The sequence below is a fragment of the Pelodiscus sinensis genome, chromosome 22 (genome assembly GCF_052426305.1).
Source record: "Pelodiscus sinensis isolate ZL-2025 chromosome 22, ASM5242630v1, whole genome shotgun sequence".
In the NCBI taxonomy this organism is placed as follows: Eukaryota; Metazoa; Chordata; order Testudines; family Trionychidae; genus Pelodiscus; species Pelodiscus sinensis.
In genome coordinates this window covers 22,455,161-22,465,288 of record NC_143073.1, presented here as the reverse complement: position 1 = coordinate 22,465,288, position 10,128 = coordinate 22,455,161, and positions in this window count along the sequence as shown.

Below are 10,128 nucleotides of genomic sequence, written 5' to 3'. Positions count from 1 at the left end.
GCTCAGTGCAGGGGCCAGGGGAGCTCACTGGTTTGGATCCCAGTGGTCAGATGAAATGATGTAACAGCCCCAGTCTGACGTCGCAGTTCGTTGGCAAATGCGAGGGATTTACAATTGTCAGGGATGGATCATCAAAACACTGACTGCAAAGGGGGAATACCATGCCTGGGGAAATGGAGGCACAAGGCGATCCTGTGTTTTGCCAGGCTCACTCAGGGCATCACAGATCCAGGAATTGAGCTCATAGCTCCTGCGCCTCACTCCTGCCACCAGGCCGCCCTTCCCAGTGACTCCTTGTGGTTGTCCCCAGCTGAGAGGCCAGCGATGGAGGAGGCCGGAGACTGATGATATGTGTCATCCCAGGCCAGGCAGGAGGCAGTTACAGGGGCATAAAAGCTCATGAGGGAGACTTGAAGTTTGGGGTTGATTCCTAGCTCTGCCAGAAAGGTTGGCAAGTGGATCATTTCTGAGTGCCTTTGTCCCTCCTCTCCTAAATGAGAATAATTTTGCCTTTGTCTGGATGGATTGTAAACTCTTTGGAGATGGTTTCTCACTGTGGCTACGTCTACACTGGCCCCTTCTTTGGAATAGCCATGCTAATTTAGAACTTTGGAATAGGGAAATGTGCGGGGGATTTAAATAAACATGGCCGCCGCTTTTTTTCCGGCTTGGGGAAAAGCCGGAAAAGAGCGTCCAGACTGGCGCGATCCTCCGGAATAAAGCCCTATTGAAAGTAGGAATAAGAGATCCTCCGGAATAGGGCTTTATTCCGGAGGATCGCGCCAGTCTGGACACTCTTTTCTGGCTTTTCCCCAAGATGGAAAAAAAGCGGCAGCCATGTTTATTTAAATCCCGCGGGGGATATTTAAATCCCCCGCGCATTTCCCTATTCCAAAGTTCTAAATTAGCATGGCTATTCCGAAGAAGGGGCCAGTGTAGACACAGCCTGTGTGTCTGGGCAGTGTCTGGCACAGCAGGGCCCTGATCCCAGCTGGGCAGGGCCTCAAATTAGGGATGTTAAGAAGTGGGTAATTTGCTAATCATCTAGTTGCTAAAATTTTTATTGACTACACGATTAAGTCCCCTGCTGTGGCTCTGTATTTAAATGCATGTAGTCGATAGCATTAATCGATAAGCTTTTGCTTATCGGTTAATCAGTTAATCGACAACACCATTGCATTCCTACCTCACACAACGGGTCCCTGATCCCAGTGAGGGCACGGCCTGTCTCTGGCTGGGTCTGGGCAGTGTCTGGCACAGTACAGCCATGATCCCAGCTGGGAAGGGCCTGTCTCTGGCTGGGTCTGGGCAGTGCCTGGCACAATGGGGCCGTGATCCCAGCACTGTATGAACAGTGTCCGTTTTGCCCTCTGCTGGCCATACCGGCTTGTGTTAAAGAGTCTGACCTGGGCTCCTAACCCCAGCACGTCCGATCAGGGGCTAGTGCATTTCCCTGCCTTGCAGCATGTGATACTGATACTTTCCAACAGCTGCTCCGTGTGCTCACTGAGAAGAGAAGGGAAGACGCAAACTGTCTCTGGAGCCAGTGCAGGCTGTTCACCGCGGGTGAGAAGTGCGGCTTTTTTTTACTCAACGAGCTGCAGCATGGAGATCTCTGTGCCAAACATGCTTTTCTGCCCCTCGGCCCAGTCCAGGGCAGTTATGACACAGAGCTCAGACTCTTAGGCTCCTTGAAGGGTTGGCTCAGTGGCACAGCTTGCCCTGCAGGGGGCGTTCCAGGGAGTGGCATGGACCATGTGCATCCCAGTCAAGTCAGACCCGTGGGCTAGCCCAGTGTTTCTCAACCTTTTTTTTTTTTTTTAATAAAGTATCCCTTTTTCCAAAAAATAAATAAGTACCCCCAGTGTCTACAATTTTCAGACAATTTTTTTCTACATTTGCAACAAATTTGTTCAAAGAACTTAATCGTAACTGTTTGGTTGGAAGACATTGCGTATGGGTAATAAACTTGCCAACGTACTTATGATTGTGCAAAAAGGATACATTAAAAAATGAGATGAACATAAAATAAGTCCAATTTTTTTATTTATACATACACACATATGTACAGGGCTCGCCAGCCGTGCGGTTCTGCGCTCTGCGCATGCGCCGGCTCTTCCGGGGTGTAATCTACTCACCGTGGGTGATTAGATCACACTGTTTGTCGAACCCTGCATATGTATATACTTTTATACAAACATCAATGAACAGTGATCAATAAAATTACAAGAAAATTTATAATTGAATGCAAAATTTGAGCTTGTTTGGATGAAATCAGATTTTCAGATCTAGGGTTCAAACTGCTGAGGGCCACAATTAAATGATTTTCTGAAGACATATGACTTCTTAATTTAGTTTTTAATTCAGTCATAGCCAAAAAACTTGCCTCACATACCTAAGTTGATGTAAATGGGCGGAGTTCTGTGAGAACCATGTTACTCAGTTGTTTATATTCACTTTCATTTTCTGCCAGAACATTGGAATGTATCCAAGTCCCATGCCTTGCATCTTTAGTACACTGTCAGTAGAAAGCTCAAAAAGTTGCTTCTTCATTTCTTCTGAAATCCCTGCTTTCTCAATAGCATTGTCATCAAACAGATTCAAAATTCAAAGCTTCTGCCTGTGTTCAGCTTCATCAAAGCTCAGAAAATATCATTCAAAATTTAATTCCAAATTTATCAAATGTTCCTTTATTGATGTTTTGACATGTTCATCCAAAATAATTTTATTTTCCACACAAAATTCCGAAAGATGTTGAAATGATACACAATTTCCAGATAAAGCATTATTTTTCCAGAATGTTAATTTTTTCTTGAATGCTTGTATTTTATCGTGCAAGATTGAGATATTTGTATTAAAACTTTGTAACTGTAGGTTCAAGTTACTGATTTTATCAGATGTCACAAAGTTAGGCTAATCTGCAAATCCATAATTCGTCTTGACAATAATTGTACTAACTCAGATTTGATTTCTGTGAGCAACTGCAACTTCAGCCTTTAGCTCAAATAGATCGTTGAATAATCTTCCACGGGACAGCCATCAAATATTGGAATGAAGTAATACAGTTATATGTTCAGATCCCATATCACGGCACCGTGATCGAAAAAGACGTGAATTTAGAGCCCACGACTTTGAGATTAACTGTCTTTGCTGCAATCTCTAGCATAGGGTTTAAATCTTTATTCAGCTGTTTTAAAGCCAACGCTTCTCCGTGAATGATACGAGTTCACTTTATTGAAGAGTTTATAGTTTTTAATTGAGCAATAAGACCATTTTGGCAACCTACCATTGCTGTTGCTTTGTCTGTACACACAGATATGCACCACTCCCATGAAAAATACATGTTTCAAAATCTGTTCATTTAACAAGTTAAAAATTTCTTCCCCCGTTGCTTTTATGTTAAATTCATTACAGCAGTATATTTTCTCACTTTTTCATCTTCATCGTCAATGTATCTGACAAACACCCTTAATTGTGTGCAATTGGAAATATCTGTTGATTCGTCAAATTGTAAAGTGAACTGTTTCTTTGAATAATTTTTTCCAGTAATTTGTTTTGTTTTATTACGTCATCTGCCATCTCTTCAATTCTTCTTATCCCACACTTGACCAATACAATATTTTTACTTTTGGCGACTTCTTTTTCACTAATTTCAGTGATTCTGAAAAGCTGGAATAACAGGTTTCTCAGCAGTGGTATGTGGGTATTTTGGTTTTGCTATCATTTGTGTGATTTCCTATGAAACTTGAAAAGCTTGTTGGGAGCTTTGTGTGTACACTTTCATAGCAGCACTAGATATATTGGTACCTTTACATTTTCTTGTAAAATAATCAATTGATTTATCTTTTAACATGGGCTGCTTTGTATTAAGGTGTCGTTTCAACAGAGACGGTTTCACACAGTGGTTAGATACAGTCAGCAAATCCCGCAAAGTGGCAAAGGGGGGTACACTTCCGTTTGTCGTAACCCGGAATTGTAACTGCGCATTTTGCTTATCTTAGAAGAATTTCCACTTCCAACACTGGCGCCTGGTTTTTTCACTACAGGTTTTTTCACTAAAATGTTTGATATGGTTTCTTGTGTCCTACCTTCTTCCAGATCTGCACTTTTATTCTTTGTTTTCACAAGAAATTGGCCCATTTAAAACACTTCAGTTTAAACACTCATCAAATGTCACCATATAGTAACCCAATACCCTTCCCCTCCCCCAGAGCCAGACACCTGCCTCGGTCACTTGTCTGCAGGGAGCAAGTGGCCTACCAGTGCCGGGCTTGCTGCGTGGGGCTGTGCGCTCCCAGCCTAGCACCCCCCTAGTATGGCGCCCGGGGGCAACTTCCCCCTGGCTACTCCTCTGGCCAAATCCACCCCCCAACTTGGAACAGCTCTGGGTCTCATTGGATCTACCGCTGCAGCAGCCACGTGCTTCATAATGAGGAGTGCTGACCAGCACCTGGTGACTAAGGGGTTAACTAATGTCTCCTGTACCTAGCCAGGTATTGGGTGGTCAACCAATAACAATGCAGGTAGGAATTTCAAACTGGAAGAGAGGGGTTTATCTTTCTGTTCTGTGTTTGAGAGGCAGAGCAGTTTCTTCCAAGACTGAGGGAGATGGGAGACACCTCTCTCGCCAAGAACGGACTCCTTACAATGTGTAAGTGGGGAAGAGTTTAGCTAGTCCATCAGGATTTGTTGGTTTCCTTGTTTGGGAATTTGGAACTAATGTCTGAGCTGATAATTGTGTTTTCTTTCTTTGTAACTAAGTTTTAGCCTGGGGTTTTCCCTGAGTACCTATATCAATTGGTGGCTCTTTCCATCTAGCCACTTTACTGTGCTTGCAACTGTAGTTTTGTTTTGATAATAAAGGATTGTTTTCTTTTCTAATGAACTGGGATTGGTTGATTGTTGTGTCCTTAGAACTCAGCGCCTAGTTACAAGGGCCAAGCCCATTGTTGTCTGAAAATTCCCTGTTTTCCCAATTCCAGGTAAAACAGGTTGAGGCAGGGGGAGAGTTTTACCTTAGGCAGAGGATTTCCCAGGTGATCTCTTCCCTGGTTTTCTTGGAATTACTTGGGTGGTGGCAACGGATACCCCAAACTCCAGATATAAGAATTTTTTGCGGGGTGGGAGAGGGAGTTTTGTGCCAGAGCCTGTAGAGATCGGGTGTTGGAGAGCTCTTGTGGGCTTTCACTTCTCCAATCGTTGTGCCAGAGTGGCGAACAGCCTTGACCATCTCACCGGAGTCGCTGCCACTGCTACGTGCTTTTCCCACCAGTGCTGGGGCGCGCGCACAGATTGGCTATTTATGTCCGGGCGTGTGGCTCCGAATGTTGGATTTGACAACCACGTGCCGCTGGTCCCTCCCTGTTCTCTTTTGAAGGGCAAAATCCTGGACATTTTTTGCAAAATGTCACTTGTGTTGACGTACCCCCAGACTTCTCTGGTGTATCCCTAAGGTACCCGTACTGCTGGTTGAGAAACACTGAGCCAGCTTAGCCCCAGGGCCTGCTGTGCCGTATGTCAGATCAGACCCCTGGGTCCTTCCAGCCCAGTTCCTGCCTCCTTGGATCAATGCGTCCATCTAGCCTGCGTCCCACCTCCCTGCTGCCGTGGATCTGGCCAATGGGGCCATCTGCCCTCGTACCCAGCCTGGGTCAGACGGACGCTCTGCTGGGGATCCACCTTTCAGGGGCGCATTGGGGGGCCCACAGACTCAGCCCCAACAGTGCCACTGTGTCACAGCCATGCTCTTGTAACCGCGAGAGCTCCCTCTGCTGCCCAAGAGAACCCCAGAGGCCTGGTTCCTTACCCCCCCCCCCCCCAACATCCACTGGATATTAGCCTCATGCTACAACTGGCACAGGGATAGAAACCAGGAGCCATGACTGGCAGGCTCCCCCTGCTCTAACCACTAGCCCCTTGTACTGATCACTACGCTAGGCGCTGCATAAACACCAGCAAGGCAGTCCCTGCCTTCAAGCTTCCAGCTCAAGCAGCCAGTGGTTCCAAAGAGGAGCACGCGCTCCCCAGTGAGGCTGGCATGGTAGACACGACTAGCCAAAATCTCAACTGCCTGAGCATTGGCAAGGGGTTCGTAGGAGTCATGGAAGAGGGGAGTTTGCTGGTGGTGGATGCTGGTAAGGACTCCCCCCTCCGCACGGAGCTGTCAAGCCATCTGCTCTCCTCCGGCCCCACATTGGAGGCTTTTTGTGAATCTGTCTCAATCTCTGTGTTATTTGCTGTTTTGTGCTGTAGTTGGGTTTGCGGCGTAAGCGAGGGATCGAACCGTAGCCTGCCTGAACTTGTCTGACAGGCCCTGTCAGTGACCCCGCCTGGGAAGGGAGGCAGAAGCTACATGACACACAAGCAGTAGCTGCTACAGCCCTGAAAACCAACTCACCAGAGAATTCACGCTCCAGCCATCAATATTTCTGAGTTTGATTGAGTGGGTCTAGTAAAGACCTGCTAAATCGAAGGCTGAGGGTGCCCCTGTTGACTGCGGTACTCCTTGCGAAGGGAAGTTGGTGGGAGAGTTTCTCCCTCTGTGGGGCCACCCCAGAAAATCGATGTGAGGTTCTCCAGCTATGCAATTGCACCGATTTTCTCCACTGGAGACCCGGCCTTAGTAACATCACCTTGCTGCGCTAACCCCTAGACCAGTGGAGGGCCAGACGTGGCCCATCAGTGCTCTGTTTCCTGACATTTTGCTTGCCGTTGTCCATGCGCGGGGTGGCCAGATTCTGCTGGTTTCCATCCATGTCGTTTTCCCTACCGGCATTGCAGACGTGACACACACGTGCAACGAGGTGGGTGCCAGTTGCACACAACACTGCGAGCCAGGGGCTTGCTCCTCAGCCAATCGTAACACTGCCATGGCTCAATCTGCATACCCCGCCCCCCCCATTCCAAGTCTGCAAGCGCCAGGAGCAAAACCGCTTGTCCCAGGAGACCGTCTTTTGTCATGACAATCTTGGGGCCCGCTGAGAGGAAGGGCCACTCTTGTGAGTCACTCCCTGGCTCAGACAGCCCGTCACTTTCCTAGACTCTGCCCCTCTCCCAGCTGGGAAGATGCCGGCCTTCTCCCAGGGCCCCTCTACCCAGCAGGGTTAATGTCAAATTAAGCGACGCAACTTGACCTACGTCAATTGCGTACCTGAAGTTGCAATAGCTGAATTGGGCTGTTGGCGCCGTCTGCACAGCAGGAAGTGGAAGGCAGCGTGCTCTTCCTCCGCCTTCCCTTACTCCTGGGGAAATGACGGTTACCGGAGACGTCCTCCAGCTCGACTGTATTTCGAAATAACGGCTTGAACCATCGACGCGCTCTTTGGTATTTCGGAATGACGCTGCTGCGTAGACGTAGGGCTGGAATGGAACGGAACCCTGCAGCTTCCCATGCTCTAACCACTAGTCTCCTCTCTCCTCCCCTAGTGAGGCCTGGCTTCCATGTTTTTTTGGGGAAAAAAGCCTTATTTCTATGTTTTGCCACGAGGTGGCGATCCAGCCATAAAAACCAAACGGCAGCCAAGTGTGCTTGGCCCGGAGCCAGGACAGAGAGGACGGGGCTAGAGGAGGTCATTCGGGGGCAATGAGGATGGGGCCCAGGGTGGCTCGATGCTCCGTCCAGTCCCCTGGAGAGCCAGGCTGGCCTGGAGTTAAATGAGGACACCAAAGAACTGAGTTTGAGCCGTGACTGTGCCACGGAATCCCTGTCTTGCCCTCCGCGAGCCCTGGCCTCCCTCTGTGCCTCAGTTTCCCCTCTGCACCGTGGGATGCAGACTGTCGCTGGTTGTGCCGCACCCAGCACAATGGGACCCTGGTCCCTGCTGGGCCAGGGCCTGCTTCTTGCTGTGGGTCTGCGCAGCACCCGGCCCCAGGGGGTCCTAAACTCTGTTACTCCTTTTAATACAAAACTAGCCTTCCCTTCCCCGGTAGGAGCAGAGCACCAGGGACTCCTCGGAATTACTGGCTTGGCTTAAATAGGGGGAGCAACTTTGTTCCCGAAAGGAAAGAGAGAACGTGCTGGAGACAGTGAACAGCCCCCGTGGGCTGAAAGGGTTGGGGGGGGGGCGTGACCGGGCCCCACACGGAGTCTTTGGAAGGCTGCACAGTTCTCTGGCGCCATGAACATCTCGGCATTTCTGGAAGCTGCAGGATAAACTTTGCTGTGCAGCTGTTACAGGGCATCCATGTTCCACCCCAGAGGCAACTGCATTCCTATGCCAGGCAAGTGAGCTCCTGATCTGCCCCGTTCCCTCCTCCCCCCGTGTCCCACCCACACTGCTGTATTTCTGCATTGGCTGAATCAGCCCTGGGCAGCGGCTGTGCTGCTGATCCCGACCAGACAGGGGTGCATGGGTGCAGGGACACACACACACACACACACACACACACACACACACACACACAGAGCAGGGCTCGCACCTCTCTCTCTCTCTCTCTCTCTCTCTCACACACACACACACACACACACACACACACACACACACACACACACACACAGACACACACACCCTCTCCCCAGGGCTCACACTTTCCAGCAGGGACAGACCCTCCCCCCCCCCCCCTGTGCACAAGCTCCAGCTGGGATCAGGGCTGGGAGGGGGGGAAGGATGACACTCTCCTTGTCTCTCTCTCTCTCCATCCAGCAGAGGGCAGTGTCCCCCTGCCGAGCAGGGCTCACCCCGGTTGACAGGGCCACACAGGGACAGAACAAGGATGGACACACACACACACACACACACACACACACTCCATCCTGCAAGGGGGCGGGGCTTGCGGCTCCTCAAGGCGAGGCCGGGTAGCGGCGCACGAGGGCGTCTCACGAGGCTGCCACTTTCCGCAAGGGGGAAGGTCTAAGCAGCAGGCACCTCTCCCAGCCCCACTCGACGGAAGCCCCTTTCCCCCGTGAGCCGACTCCGTCTCGTGTGGACAAGGGGCGTGAGGTTACTCGGCTCTTTTCCCGGACCCGCTCGGGTTGGTGCGAGAGGCTCCCTGGCGCTCGGCCTCGGGTGGTTTAGCCCTCGGGGTGGCGCCGGTGCCCAGAGCTGGTGCCCACCATTCCAGGAGGACGTTGATACAAGGGAGAGGGGAGTCAGAGACGACCCCTGAGCACGATCACAGGGTCAGAAAACCTGCCTCCCGTGGCGGGCCTCGAGGCCCCTGGCTTTGCGGTGAAGCTGAACGAGGAGGCGGGTGCGGGGCGATTTGATCCGTCTGCCGGTCGCCGCGTGGCGGGCCAGGGTTTGTGAGCAGGCTCTGACCCAGCCGGGAGAGATCAGTGGCCGGCGGTTGAAGCTAAACCCCCTCAGCCTGGAAATAAAGTGTCAGTTTGTAACCATACGAGGAATTCATCCCCAGGACAATTTTCAATCTGGTTAGCTCCTGCCAGTATATCTACCTGCTCAGCTGCAGATACAGGCGATCGCAGCTCCCATTGGCCAGGAACGGTGAGCTGCAGCCAATAGGAGCTGTGACTGTGATCTCCATACCTGCAGACGCACAGGTAAATATGGCGATGCCGGGGGGTGGATCGGGGGGCCCCCGCAGATCCCACCAGACCCTGACAGACTGGATCCGGCCTGCGGGCTGGTGTTTGCCCACCCCTGGGTCACAATGGTCCCATCTGGCCTTAGGAGTCTCTGAATTGATCTAACCGGAGCTGTGGGGAACCAACTTTCGGTGCCCCCGATTCAGTGTGGCCTTTATAGGGCGGATGGACGTGGTGCTGTGACATCAAGCCCTTGTGCTGGTTGGCAGAAGGGACCTTGGTAGGGTTGCCAGGTGTCCAGTATTGGCCTGAACAGGTCTAGATTTTGTGGCCTCTGTCCAGTAGAAAAACCAAAATACCGGACATGTAAAATGTCTGGTATTTTTTTTCTTGGATGGAAGGCCACTTGGAACATTATTCCCCCACCACGTCTGGCGGGGGCGGGGAGAAAAGGGAGCATGGGAATTTAAAGGCACAGTGACTCTTTTTTTGTGGTTTTTTTTTTGCTTAACAACTTTGGTCCCCTGTTTTTGTTTTTTTGCTCAACCAATTTTTTTCCCGCCATGTTCGGTATTTTTTTGTGAAAGTATCTGGCAACCCTAGCCCATGGTGGAGAAGTGGGAGGGGCTGTAGGGTTATACAGG